We start from the raw sequence: 21,941 nt of genomic DNA on the forward strand, positions 1-21,941 counted from the left end.
GGCTCTTTAGCGGAGATCTTTTGTTCCTGCTGCATGGTGCCGTGGGAGTGAGGGGCCTAGGGAAGAAAGTGAGTGGTGTAGATGTGCGTAGGTGGTTAAAAAAGGTTGGGTGAAGATCACTGTCCATGGTGCCCTTAAGACTGAGTACCTGCGAGCAAAACATCGCTCCACGGGGCCTCATTTTCAATATTCTACCCAGAATTTTCCTGGAAGACGCACCTTTTAAAAAAGATTGGTGCCAGGTGTCCTGGAAATGTACCAAAGACTTACTATTTCTGATAATTAAAAGTGCCAAAAGACTGCTTGATGCCCTTTTGGTTAGGATACAAGCTGCAGAAACAGCATTGAAATCCTCCATGCCAAAAACAGCCTTCTTGAATAGACTGAGGAAGATCAATAATGAAATCACGGAAAACAGGGAATTCCTGCTAAAACAGAAAATTACTAAGCTGCAGAAAGATGTGGCTAAATTTGACAAGGAGGCGGTCTACCCCTACCTCAAGGATGACTACACCTCATCCAAATGCAACTACTCCTCGAACGACAGTACAGACAATGGGAGCAGAAGGGGATCATCCAACAGTGACTCTAGCACAGGTAGTTGGAGAAATCACAACCAACGGACGCCTACCTTCCAACCATACCCTAACTTTGACCCGGTGTTCCATGGCCCCATGCCACCACCATGGCAGTATCCTATGTATCCTCAAGGACCGCCTGCCTCTGCCTTTTTTAGGCAGAGGCTGGGACAAAGGAAGAGGGTAAAGAAGAGGAGCACAGAAAGGAGTGCACTGGCAAGACCAGACACAACAATCAGTCGAGACGAGGAGCATGAGCAGAGGAAGGAGGACATTGTTGTCAACCTCTCCACGAGGACTCTCACGACCACAGAAAAGTCTGTGCTAGAAAAGGGCCTGGGATTTGTTCCCACACCCGTTCCAGATAAATTTAATGAGATGTGTGAATTGAAACAGTTCTTCAGGAAGGTACGCCTCAAAGCATTCTTCCATGATGAGATACCCGGTGAACAGTCAGACACTGGACTCCACAACCCCTCTACATTCACACCTAACAACAGTATGGTTCCCCCAGAAGTACTGACATTTGAAAATGCAGTGCTTAAGGAATTGACCAACATTCCCAGATCTAACCCGTACCAGAACAGGTCTAAGGCTGAAAGAGAGGCAGCCAGAACCCTGGCTGAAGACCTCAATATCACTATCAAACAGGTAAATAAGGGGGGAGTAATTGTAATCCAGTCAACCGTGGATTATGATAAAGAGTGTAGACGCCAATTGGGTAACATAAATCACTACACCCCCCTCACAGTGGACCCCACACCAAGACTTGCTGCAGCAATAGTGACTCTGGTGTTCGAAGCTGAAACTAATGAGTGAATTTGACAGAAAGAGGCAGCCTTCCTCCTGACCAAGGATCCGAAGATCCCATTTTTCTACACCCTCCCCAAAATCCATAAGAATCCTACACCTGTTCCAGGGAGACCCATCGTATCTGGGATAGGGTCCTTGCTTGAACCCTTCTCCAAGTTCTGTGACCATGTCCTCCAACCACTGGTGAAGAAAATACCTTCCTACGTCCAGGACACCACAGACATATTACATCTAATCGAAAACATTGAAGGGAGGGTTGGGGTAGACTTACTGGTGACCCTTGATGTGGAGGCACTATATACGAACATCCCCCAGCGCTCCACTCTGGAGGCGATCGAATCCAGCCTTCTGGCTGAGGAATGGACGTCTTCCACCCCATCCCATTCATTATGAACTGCGCCACTTTAGCTCTAATGGAAAACGTTTTCGAATACAACTCTCTCCTTTACCATCAGACACAGGGTACATCAATGGGGAGCATCTTTGCCCGTAGTGTGGCCTGTCTGTACATGACAACCTTTGAAAAAGAGGTCATCATTAATCCCAGCAACCCTTTTAGGGAAAACCGCACCCTATGGAGGCGCTTCATAGACAATATCCTCATACTGTGGAAAGGTGATACATACACCTGTGAGGCCTTCTGTGAATGGATCAATACACAGAATACTTTTTTGAAGTTTATCAGCACCATATCCAACAGTAACATCCCATTCTTGGACTTGAGGATCTGGCTCACTGAAACGGTCCTCCACACTAGCCTGTACAAAAAAGCAACTCACAGGAATAGCCTCCTTTCTGTATGACAGCCATCACCCGAAGTCCCTTAGGGATAACCTTCCCTTTGGCCAGTTCCTTCGAATTAGAAGGAACTGCTCCTCGTTGGCTGACTACAGAACAGAGGAGCAGCACTTACAACGTAACCTATGAGACAGAGGTTACCCAGCCCGCAAGATAAAGCAATCTTATAAACGGGCCATGAACAATCCAAGGAAGGCCCTACAACAAGGGAGGGACAACCAGGCCACTGATACACTCACTTGCGTCACTTCCTTTACATGCAACTCGGCTCTCATCAAGAGAACGGTAAACAGACACTGGGGCTTAGTCAACACCGGAGACCTCAACATCCCTTAGCCCAGGTTCGCGTTCAAACGCACACCTAACCTTAAGGACACGCTAGTACATACTAGGCCTAGGGCTAGAGGAGTGGGTGTCCAAAGAACTCTCTGGCATTTGCCACCAGTTGTCGACCACTACCCTTGCGGCGGATGTGCAGTCTGTAACCAGACCAATTTGTGTAAGGAGATCCAACTTTCGGACACATTCACCTGGCACTTAAAGAGACACACGAACTGTAACACGACCAGATGCATCTACCTGCTCTCATGTTCCTGTAACATGAAATATATAGGCATGACGATGAGGCAGGTGAAATTACGGATAACTGAACACAAGAGCAACATCAGATGCATGAAAACCACCACTAAGTTATACACACACTGCAAGGATTTTCAGCACAAAGCAGATAGTCTCAGGTGGTTGGTTCTTGAGGCACATCAGCGCATCACACAAACAGCGCTGTTAAGAATTGAACAGAGATGGATACATTGTCTGTCCACGGACAACAGTAGCCTGAATGATAGTATATCATGGGCAGCACTGAACAATAACTGATGTTCTGTTCCCACTGCCCCTTGATCTAGCGACTAGCCTAGGCCCAACACCTTACATCTGGGACAGTTGCCAGATACATTCTCAAGATACAGTGACTCCCTATTGTCCATAGTAAAACCCTGATCCTTCACCATCATTAACCTACTGGACTGCAAGGGAGGGGGAGCCTAGCCCAGGTGATTACAACACACTGGACACATAACAGTCTGCTAAGGTGTTTTCCAACGCAGATCTTCACACACAGGAGTCAGGGCCTTTCCATACCCTTTTGAATATCGAAGCAGACCCCCTTTGGGGTGACGTAGGGATCATCAATAAGAAAACAACTTTCTCAAACTACTCCTTCATGAGCAAAGACTACTCTGAGTACCCAGCCCCAGATGCTAACCATTACATAGGAGACATAACCTCTCCCTTCCGTTTGGATTACCGCATTCAGTGCTTGTTGGGCTACGTAGGGACTTTCCTGCAGGTAGTCAAAGGGCCATTCGCTTCCAGGTCACATGAGCCTACAAGCTTTGATAACAAGGTTTGCGAGACAAGTCACATTTATCAACAAACACTCGATGTGCTCTATCACCATACCTTACTTTTGGGGACACCTGCTTTCCTTACCACGTTTGGTTATTTGTTAGGCATTTTCCTGTATGACTAGCCACATCCACCAAACTGGGTTTGGTAACTGGGTTGCCTCAAAGAAATTAAATTGCTCGCATAGTCCACAAGCGACACAATTTTATTGCAACTCCACCCTTCGCTACCAGCGAGTGTGTTGACCCCCTTTTTCCTGTTGCTGGGAAGAGGCATTTGTATATATAAATACGATTCTTTCCGGCAACTCCAAAATGGCCGACATCGTAGCTGGTAGCCCCACTGATTCAGCACAATGCACCAACGTCATCCCTCACGTGTCTGACGGTTGGATGGGCTTAAGCATTGTCGCTGGGTCTGGTGCCGCCCACCTGGTGCATTAAATGGATGCTACCGTGGCTGAGCGTTACACCGGCTCCTCGGCTAAGGCTTTGGGTTAGGAATCTGGAGCGAGTCCCACTGTGGACAGGTTAGTGCTTTGGGGAAGGGTGCTTGGGTGTGCTGGACTGTGGATCCTTCACTACGTGGTGTGCACCATAACAGTGCCACCCGGTGCATCACCTCTTTTAGTGGGGTCAGCAGCTTTCTGTCGGACTGCCACTGTCATCGACAGTAGTTTTCAAAAGTGATCCGCTCCACTGTATGGTGTTTGGGGATACATCTGCTGACGAGGAGCACATGGATGAACGGCCCCAGTGCAGGTTCATACTTGTCTTCCCGCTCGGACCCCGCATTAGCAACAGGGGCGCTTTACCTTTTTGAATACTGCATGCACTGATCCAGCAAGGAACCTTGACGATTAGTCAAACCCATGCTTAATTTAAAACTACAATTTTATTATAAATCACACCGCTGACTCTCTCTGCCAGGGCCAGACTTTGGGAATCTCTAGGGGCCATGGCACCCTTTCGGTCCTAGTTCAGGGCCCCAACAGTCCCCATTCCTTCTTCCAGCCCCCCCTGGTTTCTCGCTTTTTATGTTTCACCCTCGTCCAGGACATCTACATTGAGGTGTCGACGCCCGGGGAAACCGCTGAAGCGGAAGCTTCATTTGAGTCGGGTGAGTGATTCCATGCCACCCTCGGCTAGTTTTTAATTCTACTGTGTTTGACCCCAGTCATTAGGCTTTTTTAACCTTTCTTTTGAGTATTTATAGAGTTTGAGGAGGTAACTTCACTGTCTCTCCACACTGACAGTTGAATCACACCTAGAGAGTAAGCACTGGATGACCCTATTGTTCTCTGTTTTTTTTCACCTGCTCCAGATTCCATCAGCCTTGGCGGGACTTCATGCTCGCACATTGATTAATAGGGTGTGGACACTACTAACCCTTCCTTATTAGTGTAGATAGTCTTTTTTGGTACTAAAGAAATGCACTGTATCATCTTGAACATATCTGCATGAAACATGTCGACTATTGATATAGAGTAGGTCACTGCTTTTCAGGACCCTTAAGCCAGAGAGCAGCCGCTCTTTTTGTTTTTAGTAAGGTGGGTTACCACTTTATTAAAGTTCCGTTGTGAACAAACCAACCTCTTTTAACCACCTTCACACATCTACACCACTGACTTCCTTCCCTAGGGCCCTCACACCCACGGCACCATACGGCATGAACAAAAGATCTCCGCTAAGAAGCCCCTTTATGGGTGCCCGTTGGGTATTGCACCGCCGACCCGACGAGGAGCGAGCCCATCTGATGAAGCATGACATCTAGCTTGCTGGGTGTGTGAGGACTCTAGTTCCAACAAGAAGGATCCCCCTCCTTCACTCACTAGGTTTCACCTGTCTAATTTTAAAACTGGGGAACTGCGTACTCTCTTTTTGATATACTGATGTTAGGGCACGTACACTGGGCCCCGTAAAACAGTCCTCTCTGTCCCTCTTTTTGTTAGGACCTAAGTATAACCTCCCTGTAACCTTTTTTTGTCAGTGAATTTCAAATGTATTTTAAAAATTCTATTTCCTAACCATAATGTCCCAGTAATCTTTGATCTTTTTCAGTGAATTTCTATGTTTTTTAAAATTTTATTTCTTACCAGTAATGTTTGAGGAAGGGTGTATGAGTGGCTGTGTAGGTAAGTCAGTAGGTCTGTGATCTCTGAGTGGATGAGTGTGTGGTTGCACGAGTATCTGATTGGGTCTATGAGTGGTTGTGTATCTGAGTAGGTCTGTGAGTGGATCTGTAAGTATCTGAGTAGGTCTGGGAGTGGGAACATGAGTCTCTGAATGGGTCTGTTAGTGGGTACATGAGTGTCCGAGTGGGTGTGTGAGTGGATGTGTGAGTCTCTGAATGGGTCTGTGAGTGAGTGCATGAGTCTCTGAGTGGGCCTGTAAGTGTGTGTTAGTCTATCAGCTGTTCTGCTCATTCTGCCTATTATGCTGCTTCTTTCCGCTCACTCCTGATCTGTATTCTCACTCTTTCTGCTTGTTGCTGATCTTTATTCTGCCTCTTTCTGCTCATTTCTGCCTCTATTTTGCCTCATTATGCTCATTTCTAAACTCTTACTGCTTGTTGCTGACCTTTATTTGGCCACTTTGTGCTAGTTTCTCACCTTTATTTTGCCTCTTTCAGCTCATTGCTGCCCTTCATTTTACCTCTAGCGGCTCATTGCTGATCTTTAATTTAGCTCTTTCTGATCATTTCTCACATTCATTTTGCTTCTTGCTGCTGTTTTCTCACCTCTATAGTGCCTACTCCTGCTCAATTCTCACCTTTATTCTGCCTCTTTCTGACATTGTTTCTGACCTGTATTGTGCCTCTGTTTGTTCATTTCTCACCTTCATTTTGATTCTTTCTGCTCATTCCCGGGGCTGTGGGGGGTGCTTCTTGCTGCTGTCTTCTCACCTCTATTTTTCCTAATTCTGCTCATTTCTCACCTGCCTCTGTCTGTTTGTTTCTGATATTTATTGTGCCTTTTTGTGCTAGTTTTTCACTTTATCTTGGCTCTTTCTGCCCATTGCGGACCTTTATTGTGCCTCTCTCTGCTGTTTTATTTTGATTCTTTTTGCTCATTTATCCAGGTCTGTGCACGCTGCCTCAAGGTCCCTGTGGTCCTAGCCTGCTCCCCGCAGGAGCCAGCATTGCTCTCGGACAAAGGGAGCAGCTGGAAATACACCTCCCCAATATGTATAAGAGCAATAGTTCCATCTCTCTCTCTGCCCGCATGTCTACTTGCAGGGAAAGAGATTAAACATGTGCTTCCAGCAAACAGGAGCGCTTTGACAGCTCCTCTGAAAGGAGAGTGTTAGCTGTTTGCTTTTGCCACCAAGCAGTAAGCCCCACACAGTGAGATTGCTGAGAGATGGACACAGGTCATGCTCCCTTTTTCTACCACTCTGCAAATGCACCTCCTGGATCGCTCTTGTTTTGGGGACGAAGTCTGCATGCCTCCTCAGGGTCCTTCGGGACCAAGTAGCCTTCTTGTTACCTCTAGTACCTTCCTGGTATGAAGTTTTGACAGCCAATAGGAGTCAAGCTTGTGATCGGGAGGGTTCGCAGATCCACCCCGTTCACCAGATACTAATTTTTTTTTAATATGAATTTCTCAAGAGCTACTGAATGGATTTACACCATTTAAAGCAAAGAGTTCACTCCAGACCAAGAGCTACCTTTCTGCCGAATTTGGTGTAATTCCGTTCAGCAGTTGGGGCTTTAGCTGCGACAAACGTTCCCAGTGAAAATTAACTTGGAGAAAGTGTGTTTTGGGACCCCCATGTTTGTCGGCCCCTGCTTGATGAATCACCCCAAAACTTTCAAGACAGGAGTTGATCTGAGCAGGGCATTTGTTTTGAAAATTTCACGAAGATTCGTCAAATGGCGCCAAAGATATTGGCAAACGAAAATAAACGCTTTTTGAATAGAAACAAGGTCCTACCTATAACTACCTATTTGCGACTGCCAGTAGGTAATATATGTGGATGGTGGGATAACACTTGCTATGATTGCTCATCTTTATTGGAAAAAATACCTTAACACTGCCTGACCCACTGCTGCATCGCTGTGGACTGTGAAATCCAAGTAGCAGAGTGCATAGAAGTGCGTCTATTTTTACAGGTTGCTAATCTTCAGATATCTTTGATGGGTACATCTGCAAACAATGCTGTTTAAGTCAAAATAATTCAGGGAGAATGAGCCTGCAGATTAGTTTGCAAAGTAACGGCAGCTTTTTGATGACAAAACTGAATGCCATTAGTTGTCCATCATTCAATGTTTTGCATAGAGAGCAGATAACCTTCTTGTCATGGTAAACTTCAGATATCTCTTGACATCTAATGAATGTAATGTTCTTTCTACCACATTCTTGGGATCTGATAAGAATGTCTTTAGAACAATTGGTTAATTTAAGCGGAAGTCAAATGGAAGTTTTGGTATGAATTGTGAATTCATTCGCAGGGGGAACAGCGTTTACAACGCAACTTTTACCACGCACTACCTTTACCACGCAACTTTTACAACGCAAGTCGTTACAACGACTTGCGCTGGGGGGCGCTGTAGGATAGGAAATGGTTTAATTTACTATCCAAAACCTTCCCTGCTATCCACGGGGACTAGAGTTGGAATAGTAAATTAAACTATTCACTATCCAGCGCCCCCCAACGCAAGTCGCTGTAACGACTTGCGTTGTAAAAGTTGCGTGGCAAAGGCATGCGTTGTAAAAGCATGTGTAGTAACGACATACATCTCATTCGCAGAATCACCCTATTGTTCCTAAATTGTAGAAAAGGTTCCTGAATGGTGAAGGGCTGTATTTCACCAATGTGCCTTGCTGATGTTAGTGCCTGCAGGAGAGGCACTTGCCAAGAAAGAAATGTAATCTCCACTTTGTGTGTAGGCACAAATGGGTTTTTCATTAGTTGAGAAAACCCCAGTATTTAACAGCCAGAGCAGGGGACGATGATACACTGGTGGGTAGACTCTAAACAGACCTTGAGAAATTGTTTGATGAGCATTCAAGAACATAATGTTGACAACGTTGATTTTCTTCTGAAATGGAATATGGCAGCTAAGTGAACCCTAATGGAATCATGAGCGAGACACGACTGTGCCAGATGTAGCAAGTAAGGAAAGATTTCTTTCCGGTGTGGATAACATTGAATGCACGGTTGACCATTGGCATCAGATAAAAAATTGCTTCCATTTGAAACTGTTAGAATTGTTTGTACTGTCTGTCCTAGCTCCGGCTAGAATGTCCTGCATTTTCCTGGGATATTCAGAGTTGAGAATTCATTGAATTCAGGAGCCAAACTGACAAGTCTAGGGATCTCAGATCTGGATGGAGTACTTAGCCTTGGCTCATTGTCAGTAGAGAAGGAAGTGATTGCAGTTGGATGTGCTGTATCTCTGAGAGGAGAAGTATCTCTGTGAACCAATGTTGCCTTGGCTGTCTTGGAACTATGAGAATGATCCTGCAAGGTTAGTTACTCCTTCATCTTCAATAGAATCTTTGTGAGGAGAGGAGTTGAAGGAAAAGATATGCAAAGATTCCCGACCATGCAATAAAAAACTCATCCCCAACGACCCTGGTTCTGGATGTCAACTTGCAAAGAATCAGTGAGAAATATGCAGCTGTAATGCACTCAGTAAACTAATTCAAACACACTCATCAATTCAAAACAATATGTTACTCACAAATTGTGCGTGCACTTGGTAAAAGGCCCTGCTAGCCTCTGGTTCAAACAGAAAGGAAGTTCCCAGATACCTATCTGGAAATCCCAGTGCACTGCTAAGGGTGTCGTTTAATAAAGCGTACAACATTTTTTACTCAAATTTTTTACAAAATTCATTACTTTTTGCCGAAATTCTCAAATGTCCACAATCAAGTACTCAAATGAATCAGAACGAAGTGCTCATCAAATCTTCATAAGTAGCTGTGCGTTCTTTTATTCTCGCAACTTGTTTCAGCAATTCACAAAGTCAAAACGGTGAGCTTAACTTCAGCATCAATAGGAGATTTTAAAAGTCCCAATACATTTCGGGCTAACAAACAGGCCCTTCATCAGGGGGACCTGCAGAACAAATAATAAATACAATTTAATGAGAACTTCCCAAAAGTGTAATAACTATAGGCTCATAGAAAAGAGGGAAAGGAGAAGCATGGCGAGTGATTTATCAAAACATGACTAAAAATAGCGAGAAGACAGGGTGATTGGAACCCAAACCAAAGGAGTGCACAAAGAAAAAGAAAATACCCGTGAATTTACCGTGCTCGAAAAAAATGAAAACTGTGAGCGATAATGAGGACAACTGTACGATAAAAGGAACATACCGTGACTTCAGAGATATGAAAACAAAGCTCATGATGCGGCAACCAGTAGCAGAAACGGTTGTCTGAAAAAAGTAAGTATCACCAGTAACCACAACTGTACAAAAACAATTCTGATACAAAATCGTGACCGCTAATAGTGAACAGGAGACTCTTACCAAAATATGGAATACATGGGCGCATAAACAGAAGAACATGAAGACGGTCAAATCCCAAATTAAGAAAGCCAGAGCACCGAACGTGCGGCGGCTATAGACCAGTCAAAGTATTTGTGGACAAGCGATATTTTAAGTTTGGTCTAGTACAAAACGCTGATTCAAAAAGTACGGGAAACATAAAAAAAACATGTAAACTCACTAAGAAAGTACAAGTGTGCCAATGAAGTGTCCCAGTGAACAGACGCCAGTAGCAATAAATGAAACACGGCGCGTGTACGCTTATAAAAACGTGATAGGAGTGAACATGTGAGAGTTAGAAAGCGGACTAAACGAAAAAAAGCAGGAAAGAAAGGGGCCATTTTGGAGTGTATCTTCATGCAACAAAACAGTGTCAGAATTTTTAAAAGTTCCCAAAAAACGAAAAGTCAAAGGTGAAAATGTTGCAGAAAAATGAAAATGTGGAGAAGAATGAGCATAAACACTGGGGTCTATCCAACATACAGATAATCTTAAAAAGGTGAACATAGAATCTCAAGAATACAGAAATTCAGGGTACATAATACATGATGAAGCAATGCACATGGAATAAAATAATTCATAGAAAACAAGACAGTTCAAATTTAGCATTGAGCCCCAAAGGGGACAGTATCTGCTTGTACCAGATCCAATAAGTTTCATGCTGTGATAAAAATTTAGACATGTCTCTGTCAGAACGATTCTCCACAACCTCAATGATAAATTTGAACTGTCTTGTTTTCTATGAATTATTTGATTCCAGATAGGTATCTGGGAACTTCTTTTCAACTTGTAAAGAATCGGCATTTCCAGTTCTGGGAAGTTGCATACAGGTTCAGATTTGGCCTGCCTTAGTAGAAAATCCCATTCGTGGCATTCCCATTCAATTTCAATGGTTTTGTATGAGTGAAATGTCCAACTAACTATAACACCCCTAAAACCTATGGTTTTTTCAGTGAAATTCTAAGGTTTTTTAAATGCTAATTCCTAACTATAACATGTCTGAAACCTATGTTTTTTTCAGTAGATTTCAAAGGTTTTGTAAATGACAATTTTTAAATCTATTAATTCTTATATTTATTTATTTTTTATACTGATTTACGATTTTTTTTAACTATTTCTCTTTAGATATTTTATTTTTTAAATTACATTATAATTACATTATACATTAGATAATATACTTTCTCAGAATGAAGTATTTTAGTTTACATACTTTGCAAATAGGCAATAGAGTTTTAAGTACAGTAGTTACAGTTGTAGCAATGGGCAACACAATTTCGAACACAATGCAACATTGATCTGAATGGAAATTTCTAATTAAATGCAACTAGTTACTTTATGGATTACTTTTCTAACCACAGGACTGGATCCTAGATTCAGTCCTGGTATATCTCCTGTAAACAGTTGACTAAAAGCGTTTTGGTTACAGTAGTGATTTTTAAGGAATATTATTGTATATTAAAAGTTGAATATTCGAAACTTTTTCACATAGAATCATCAATGTTATCCTATGGGAGGAAATTCACTTAGCAAGTATGTAGTGTTATCGTTACTTTTTCTTACTCAGTGTTGAATCCTCGATCCAGCACTGGTATGATCCAGCACTGGTACATCTCCTGTAAACTGTTGAAAGAATGGGTTTGAGTCATACAGGTGATTTTTAAGGAATATTTGTAGTTTGTGAAAATAGCCACTTAGAAACTTTTCTGGTGAAAACCAGACAATGGATTCCTACGGAAGCAAATACAAGTTACTTGTGAGTATGGTTAGAATTACTTCTCAGGGTCAGTGCTGGGCTAAAAGATGCAGCACTGAGTTCTCTCCTGATAACAGGTGAGTAAATTTGAATTCGTTGTTCGGATGATTTTAGGTGAATATTTAAAAGTTGCAAAACTCCACACTGAGTGGGCGATTCCGATTTTGGCCGGAAGGGCTCCGAACCATATATATGTGAACAAGGCTCAGGTGAGCCAAAACGTTATGGCGACAGCAGAAAAAAGAATCCAGCATCCAAATATCTCTGGTCCGTGTCTGCTTCCTGTGCGTGTTCGTGGGAGGACGAGCTTGCGAGGGAAACGGAGGTTGCTGCATATATGTATATATATATATATATATATATATATATATATATATATATATATATATATGTATATATTACCTACTGGCGGTCGCCAGTAGGTATATATAGTTAGGATTTTTTCTCTATGGGATTTTTGAAAATTCTATGTCTAATAACTTTGGCGTTTGTGGACGGAATTGGCTGAGATTTTCAGGAAAATGGAACATTTTGTTTCTGAGCAGCCCCTGACAATTTGGGGGGGTTTCATCAAGGGGGGGCCGAGAAAAAAGGGGGGTCCCAAAACGCGTTTTTCCCATGTTAATTTCCATAGGGCGGTTGGCCTCACTTTTAGCTCGAACGGCTGAATGGATTTGCACGAAACTTGGCAAAATTGTAGGGACTGATAGCCCGATGTGCCTTTGCTAGGTCTCAATATATGTGCTCCAGTGGATTTTGAGTAATTTAGGTTCAAAAAAAGATATATATCTGGGCGGAGCCTAACCACACATCTGATCTGATTGGCTGTCAGCACTTCATCCAAGAAGTGTTGGCAGCCATCTTGGGACCAATATACATGATAGCAACTCATTAAAAAGCATTGTAGTTAATAGAGGGTTTTAGGACTTTAGTTACATTATAAATCATTTGTTGATGGTACCATACTCGTTTTAGGAATTGTGGTGGGTTCTAAGGTGATTTTACCATGTGAAAAAACCTTCTGCTGTGATATCATGAATATTGTTTCAAAGAAAACTAATATCTCATGATTTTCCCACAGTGGTTTGGAAGGGGATCTATAAGCTAAACTGAAAGCATATTTTCTGTAAATTCACATTATCTTTCTCAGTCATGTGAAAATGAAGTCTGACATTCTCAGTAAAACATGTACATCCAACAAGGACAGAGACTGTCAGTTGATTCCTTTGTGTTCTACTGCAGCCTCCTAGAGTGTTCTAAAGAACAACTAGAGCGCTAACAGTCCTACTTATTACAAAGGTATGGCACACCTGAAGCCATCTTGATTGGAATAAAGTGGTAACTCTTAAAACATTTAATTTAAAAAGAAACAACATGAGGGGGTATATTTTGCCATAGAAAGTATGATTAGTGCTGCAGAATGAAAAATTAGGGCACATTTTGAGTGACTTCTCAAATACTTTTCTATTTCATTAAACCATTCTGACATGCAGTCTCCCAAAATGGCCACCAGAGACAAAAGAGCCCAAATGTAGCCCAAATATCACCCAGATGTAGCCCAAGTATAGCCCAATGACAGAATGTCCCAGAGTGTTCTAAAGAACCACTAGAGCGCTAACAGTCCTACTTATTACAAAGGTATGGCACACCTGAAGCCATCTTGATTGGAATAAAGTGGTAACTCTTAAAACATTTAATTTAAAAAGAAACAACATGAGGGGGTATATTTTGCCATAGAAAGTATGATTAGTGCTGCAGAATGAAAAATTAGGGCACATTTTGAGTGACTTCTCAAATCCTTTTCTATTTCATTAAAACATTCTGACATGCAGTCTCCCAAAATGGCCACCAGAGACAAAAGAGCCCAAATGTAGCCCAAATATCACCCAGATGTAGCCCAAGTATAGCCCAATGACAGAATGTCCCAGAGTGTTCTAAAGAACAACTAGAGCGCTAACAGTCCTACTTATTACAAAGGTATAGCACACCTGGAGCCATCGTGATGGGAATAAAGTGGTAACTCTTAAGACATTTAATTTAAAAAGGAACAAAATGAGGGGGTATATTATGCAATAGAAAGTATTATTAGTGCTGCAGAAAGAAAAATTAGGGCACATTTTGAGTGACTTTTCAAATCCTCTTCTATTTCATTAAAAAATTCTGACATGCAGTCTCCCAAAATGGCCACCAGAGACAAAAGAGCCCAAATGTAGCCCAAATCACCCAGATGTAGCCCAAGTATAGCCCAATGACAGAATGTCCCAGAGTGTTCTAAAGAACAACTAGAGCGCTAACAGTCCTACTTATTACAAAGGTATGGCACACCTGAAGCCATCTTGATTGGAATAAAGTGGTAACTCTTAAAACATTTAATTTAAAAAGGAACAAAATGAGGGGGTATATTTTGCCATATGAATTATGATTAGTGCTGCAGAAAGAAAAATTAGGGCACATTTTGAGTGACTTCTCAAACCCTCTTCAATTTCATTAAAAAATTCTGACATAGTCTCCCAAGATGGCCACCAGAGACAAAAGAGCATAAATGTAGCCCAAATATCACCCAGATGTACCCCAAGTATAGCCCAATGACAGAATGTTCCAGAGTGTTCTAAAGAACAACTAGAGCGCTAACAGTCTTACTTATGACAAAAGTATGGCACACCAGAAGCCATCTTGATTGTAATGAAGTGGTAAGTCTGAAAACACTCAATTTAAAAAGGAACAACATGAGGGGGTTAATTTTGCCATAGAAAGTATGATTAGTGCTTCAGAAAGAAAAATTAGGGATCATTTTGAGTGACTTCTCAAATCCTCTTCTATTTCATTAAAAAAATTCTGACATGCAGACTGAAACATGCACTTTGAATACCAGCAGCTGACGTCCCTGGTGAGCAGTAGCTTTACTACAGTGATCTAATGTGCAACTAGAGTGCTAACATTCAGAATTTATGGCAAATGTGTGACACATCTGAATGCCTTCTTGATGGAACCAAAGTAAACAAGCATTGAAAATGCAATAGATCTCGCCCTCGTTTAAGTTAAAGCCATTCTGTTTGTAATGAGGTGGCTTTTTAGCTTTGCTTTTATTAGTGTTTTTTCAACTTTCATGTAAATAACGCACCGTTTTCACCAAATCGACTTTGCCCAAGCACACCCTTCCCTTCGGCCAACAAATCCCAAAAATTCGGCACACCTGCCGATCCACTCTCCCTACAGCTCACCCAAGCCCCGTCCCTCTAGCGCAACTGGAACACCCCAAATTCACCTTCTCCATGCGCACCAAAAACTCCCATTGAATAACATTGCAATTCGCTACTCCGCACAAAAATTGCTCTTTAAAGCACTTCCACTGCTCCGATCCGCTTCAAACTTGGCTGGACACTAGATCCAGCGATTCCCTAACATCTCACCAAAAATCAGCCCAATCCATCCACTGGAACAGGGACGAATTTCAACCCGAATACGCGCCCCCGCAAACACAAAAAAAAGCCATAAAACGGCCAAATCTCGACCAAAAACCGCCAAAATCCCTCAAAACCTTGCCAACACCAATACGCACGAAACTGAACCGGCCCCTCAGCCCTAGGCTCCGGGAACCCTACTTAATTGACCCAAAAGCCCTAAAAAAGCAACATAATACACACGAAAACGCCCTAACAACCCTAAAATGCATATAAGTATATGTATGCATGCATTTATCTTTGTATTTATATAGATATACAGATGATATATGTTTATATATGTATGTATATATATATATTCACTGAAAAAACCATAGGCTATAGACCATATATAGTTAGGAATTAGCATTTACAAAACCTTGAAAATTCACTGAAAAAACCATAGGTTATAGACCATATATAGTTAGGAATTCGCATTTACAAAACCTTATTTTACTCACACAAAACCATTGAAATTCCATATATAGCTAGTTGCACTAACTATATATCGCGCACCCGCAATCCACTGCTGATGATGTCACATATTACATCATTCATGACATGGTCAGTGACATCACTGATGACATCACTGATGACATCTCAAATGACATCACTGATGACATCACTGATGACAACATCCAGTGACTGTATGTTTCTGTAAAGTTAAAATATGTCTTACATATTGAAGAATGAGTGGATGTATAAGTGTCTGGATGAAGGATTTAGTAGGTGCATGACTGACTGTATGAGTGAGTGATTAAATGTGTCTCACTGAGTGCATGGGTTAGTGACTAAACTGTCTTAATTTGTGCATCATTATGTCTGTTGTTCTGTAAACTGTTGCATGTGTTGATAAGTAGCTATATGAGTAACTATATGGGTTATTGATTGGTTGCCCAAGTATTTGTATGGGATACTGAGTGTGTGTGTGGGTGGCTGGGAGGTGTATGACTCTGTGCATAGATGTGTGAGCAGTTGATTCACTAGATGTATGGTTTCAAAAGTGCATGTGGAAACAGCTGTATGGGCGGTTGACTGTGTGCATGAGTGTATTGGTGAGTGAATGGATATCTCAGTGCTACATGTCAAAGTAAGTACATATGTAAAACACAGTACATGTGAGAGTTGACATATATAAATAACTGTGCATAAGAGCCAGTGAATGTGTGAGTGGCTGTATGGATCATTGTGAACTTGTATCAGGGATTGTATAAGAGAGTAAATATGTGTTAGTATATGTTTGAATAAGTAAAGTTTGTATAACTGTATAGTTGAGGAAATGGAGGTGTGATTGATTCTTTGCATGACTGACTAGGTGTGTGAGTAACTCCATGGATGAGTGACAGTCTGTGAGTGTCTGTTTACACTGATTGTATCTAAGGTTATATTAGAGTCTGAAGAGGTTCATCGTATTATCACATGAATGATATCATCAGTGATGTGATCAGTAATGTCAAATGAGATGTCATCAGTGATGTCATCAGTGATGTCATTTGAGATGTCATCAGTGATGTCATCAGTGATGTCACTGACCATGTCATGAATGATGTAATATGTGACATCATCAGCAGTGGATTGCGGGTGCGCGATATATAGTTAGTGCAACTAACTATATATGGAATTTCAATGGTTTTGTGTGAGTAAAATAAGGTTTTGTAAATGCGAATTCCTAACTATATATGGTCTATAACCTATGGTTTTTTCAGTGAATATATATATATATATATATATATATATATATATATATATATATATATATATATATATATATATATATATATATATGACGAAAATTCTTCCCACAAAAGAAGACAGAGGCCGGAGGGGAGTTCTGAAGGAACAACTTGCTTTATTGAGGATGATGCCAGCAGCGGCGAATGCATTTCGGTCAACAGACCTTCCTCAGCACCCAGTACTGTGTTCTTTCCTAGTATAGCTCCTCCTGCGTGAAATACAAAACTGCACTCCTTGCTCCTCCCCCTGATGCTGTAGGCACACCTGAGCAGCTCCAATTAAGTCCTCAGAACTGCAGTTCCCAGCATGCACAGTCTCGGCAAAAACCTGGTCGGTGGTGTGGGGGTGAACTTTGAAGACAATGGGTCCGTGCTTGTCACAGGTGAGTTGGCGGGGACTGTTCACACCGCCCCCAATGTTGCAGTCATTCCTCTTTGTCCCCTGGCTCCTGCCATTGCCATTTCCACAATGCTGAAAATACGAGGGAGCTGCCAAATGCGAGGCGTGTTTGCTTAAGGAGATAAAATACCTCCATCCTCGCATTCCAGCATCACGTTCCTGGCGGTCTCCGACTCTTGTTGATCCCTCAACTTCGATGTGCGCTGAAACAGCGGAACGCCAGATATATATATATATATATATATATATATATATATATATATATATATATATATATATATATATATATATATATATATATATATATATATATATATTACATACTGGCGGTCGCCAGTAGGTAGTTATAGTTAGGATTTTTTTCAATGCAAAATCTCAAAATTCTATTGTGAATAACTTTGGCCCCGGTTGACGAATCTGCCTGAAAATGTCCTCAAATTTGCCTCGCGGAGCTCCGGTCCTTCCCTGAAAGTTTCTGGGTGATTCGTCAAGCGGGGGCCGAGATAAAAGGGGGGTCCCAAAACATGTTTTCCCCATGTTAATTTCCATAGGGCGGTCAACCTCACTTTTAGCCCGAACGGCTGAATGGATTTCCACCAAACTTGGCAAAATTGTAGGGACTGGTAGCCCGATGTGCCTTTGCTATGTCTCAAGATATGTGCTCCAATGGTTTATTACGAAAATTAACTTTGAAAAAATATATATTGGGCTACATTGGGCTATATACATGTTAGAGCCCAGATGTAGCCCAATGTAGCCCAATGTAGCCCAATGTAGCCCAAAGATGGCCACCAGATACAAAAAAAAACAAATGTAGCCCAGATATCAGCCAGATGTAGCCAAACTATAGCCCAATGACAGAATGTCCTGGAGTGTTCTAAAGAACAACTAGAGCGCTAACAGTCTTACTTATGACAAAAGTATGGCATACCTGAAGTCATCTTAATTGGAATAAAGTGTTAACACTTAAAATATTTAATTTGCAAAGGAAAAAAATGAGGGGGTTCATTTTGCCACAGAAATTATGATTAGTGCTGAAGAAAGAAAAATTAGGGCACATTTTGAGTGACTTCTCAAATCCTCTTATATTTCATTAAAGAAATTCTGATATGCAGTCTCCCAAGATGGCCACCAGAGACAAAAGTAGCCCAAATATCAGCCAGATGTAGCCCAACTATAGCCCAATGACAGAATGTCCCCGAGTGTTCTAAAGAACAAGTAGAACGCTAACAGTCTTACTTATGACAAACGTATGGCACACCTTAAGTCATCTTGATTGGAATAAAGTGGTAACACTTAATACATTTAATTTGAAAAGGAACAAAATGAGGGGTTTCATTTTGCCATAGAAATTTTATATATATATATATATATAAAGTTCCACAAGTGCCCAAAAAGCGGAGTGCACTCCCTGTTCACACACTCCAGTTAGGGGAAGACACAAACGCAGTCAGCGCCAGCAGAGCCTGACGCGTTTCGGGTTACCACCTTTCCTCATAGGCTTTTCTGCATCTTGATGAAATCGCAAGCAAATAGCCACCAGTTTCATAGTCCTTCATTTATTGCTATTACCACAATCAAACTCAGGTGAGTATTTGTAAGTTCAATTCACAGTCAATCATTCCACCGTGAAGTATGCTGGTACTGGTGGTTCTCCATATAAAACCCAAGTGGGCTACCTGCAATGACATCAAAAATTAAAATGTAATCACAACTGCTTCTGTGTAGTTCTTCTCCGTTCAAGTTCTATGAAAGCAGGTCCGCAGCACTGATTGACACACCAGCGGCAGAACCACTCCGTTGTGTGGCGGTGCTCTCCTCGGCCGGGCGGCCAAAATACACAATACAAAATAGAATGATTGACTGTGAATTGAACTTACAAATACTCACCTGAGTTTGATTGTGGTAACAGCACGAACAATAAAGTTTCAGCATGCTGTTGTCGGCGTAAGAAATAAAAGGATACACCTGTGGGCAAGTGCACTCTGGGAAACTACTGAACGGCAGTGTGAAAGCACGAGAGCAGTTGCAAGGCAGAGAACTTTTTACCCGTGATCAAGCCTTTTCAAGGAGAAACGCGTTGGGTTTTATTTTACCTGTGCAGCTTTCCACAAAGAATTAAAGAATTTCTACAACCTTCAGCAGGGGTCGGTGTACTTCACTGCTTAGCATGAGTGAGGAGGTGTTTGGATGTCTTTAACGGTGAGCTCCGGTCCCGTTTTTGCCGACCCACCCTGCAGAACCGGCTGGCTCATTCATCGGAGCACTGTGGTTGGATTTGAAGTTTTCAATGAGCCCGGTTCACCTTGCCTCCTACTTGATAAAAAACGGAAATGGACTCCATACGAAAATCTACTAGGAGTGCTGGTAAGGGAATGCAAGACGAAAGATTTTCACTTGCTGGCTGAAGGTGTATGATGAAAGAGAAATGCAAAGAACAGGTTTAAATGAACACTGCACTTACCTTTAATCATCAGCGCCAGGCAAGTTGTTCAGCATGTTAACAGCACGAACAATAAAGTTTCAGCATGCTGTTGTCGGCGTAAGAAATAAAAGGATACACCTGTGGGCAAGTGCACTCTGGGAAACTACTGAACGGCAGTGTGAAAGCACAAGAGCAGTTGCAAGGCAGAGAACTTTTTACCCGTGATCAAGCCTTTTCAAGGAGAAACGCGTTGGGTTTTATTTTATTTTACCTGTGCAGCTTTCCACAAAGAATTAAAGAATTTCTACAACCTTCAGCAGGGGTCGGTGTACTTCACTGCTTAGCATGAGTGAGGAGGTGTTTGGATGTCTTTAACGGTGAGCTCCGGTCCCGTTTTTGCCGACCCACCCTGCAGAACTGGCTGGCTCATTCATCGGAGCACTGTGGTTGGATATATCTATATATATATATATATATATATATATATATCTATATATATATATATATATATATATATATATATATATATATATATATATATATATATATATTCACTGAAAAAACCATAGGTTATAGACCATATATAGTTAGGAATTTGCATTTACAAAACCTTATTTTACTCACACAAAACTATTGAAATTCCATATATAGTTAGTTGCACTAACTATATATCGCGCACCCGCAATCCACTGCTGATGATGTCACATATTACATCATTCATGACATGGTCAGTGACATCACTGATGACATCACTGATGACATCTCAAATGACATCACTGATGACATCTCAAATGACATCACTGATGACATCACTGATGACATCTCATTTGACATTACTGATCACATCACTGATGATATCATTCATGTGATAATACGATGAACCTCTTCAGACTCTAATATAACCTTAGATACAATCAGTGTAAACAGACACTCACAGACTGTCACTCATCCATGGAGTTACTCACACACCTAGTCAGTCATGCAAAGAATCAATCACACCTCCATTTCCTCAACTATACAGTTATACAAACTTTACTTATTCAAACATATACTAACACATATTTGCTCTCTTATACAATCCCTGATACAAGTTCACAATGATCCATACAGCCACTCACACATTCACTGGCTCTTATGCACAGTTATTTATATATGTCAACTCTCACATGTACTGTGATTTACATATGTACTTACTTTGACATGTAGCACTGAGATATTCATTCACTCACCAATACACTCATGCACACAGTCAACCGCCCATACAGCTGTTTCCACATGCACTTTTGAAACCATACATCTAGTGAATCAACTGCTCACACATCTATGCACAGAGTCATACACCTCCCAGCCACCCACACACACACTCAGTCTCCCATACAAATACTTGGGCAACCAATCAATAACCCATATAGTTACTCATATAGCTACTTTTCAACACATGCAACAGTTTACAGAACAACAGACATAATGATGCACAAATTAAGACAGTTTAGTCACTAACCCATGCACTCAGTGAGACACATTTAATCACTCACTCATACAGTCAGTCATGCACCTACTAAATCCTTCATCCAGACACTTATACATCCACTCATTCTTCAATATGTAAGACATATTTTAACTTTACAGAAACATACAGTCACTGGATGTTGTCATCAGTGATGTCATCAGTGATGTCATTTGAGATGACATCAGTGATGTCATCAGTGATGTCACTGACCATGTCATGAATGATGTAATATGTGACATCATCAGCAGTGGATTGCGGGTGCGCGATATATAGTTAGTGCAACTAACTATATATGGAATTTCAATGGTTTTGTGTGAGTAAAATAAGGTTTTGTAAATGCGAATTCCTAACTATATATGGTCTATAACCTATGGTTTTTTCAGTGAATTTTCAAGGTTTTGTAAATGCTAATTCCTAACTATATATGGTCTATAACCTATGGTTTTTTCAGTGAATTTTCAAGGTTTTGTAAATGCTAATTCCTAACTATATATGGTCTATAACCTATGGTTTTTTCAGTGAATATATATATATACATACATATATAAACATATATCATCTGTATATCTATATAAATACAAACATA

The sequence above is a fragment of the Lissotriton vulgaris genome, chromosome 8, assembly GCF_964263255.1.
Source record: "Lissotriton vulgaris chromosome 8, aLisVul1.2, whole genome shotgun sequence".
In the NCBI taxonomy this organism is placed as follows: domain Eukaryota; kingdom Metazoa; phylum Chordata; class Amphibia; order Caudata; family Salamandridae; genus Lissotriton; species Lissotriton vulgaris.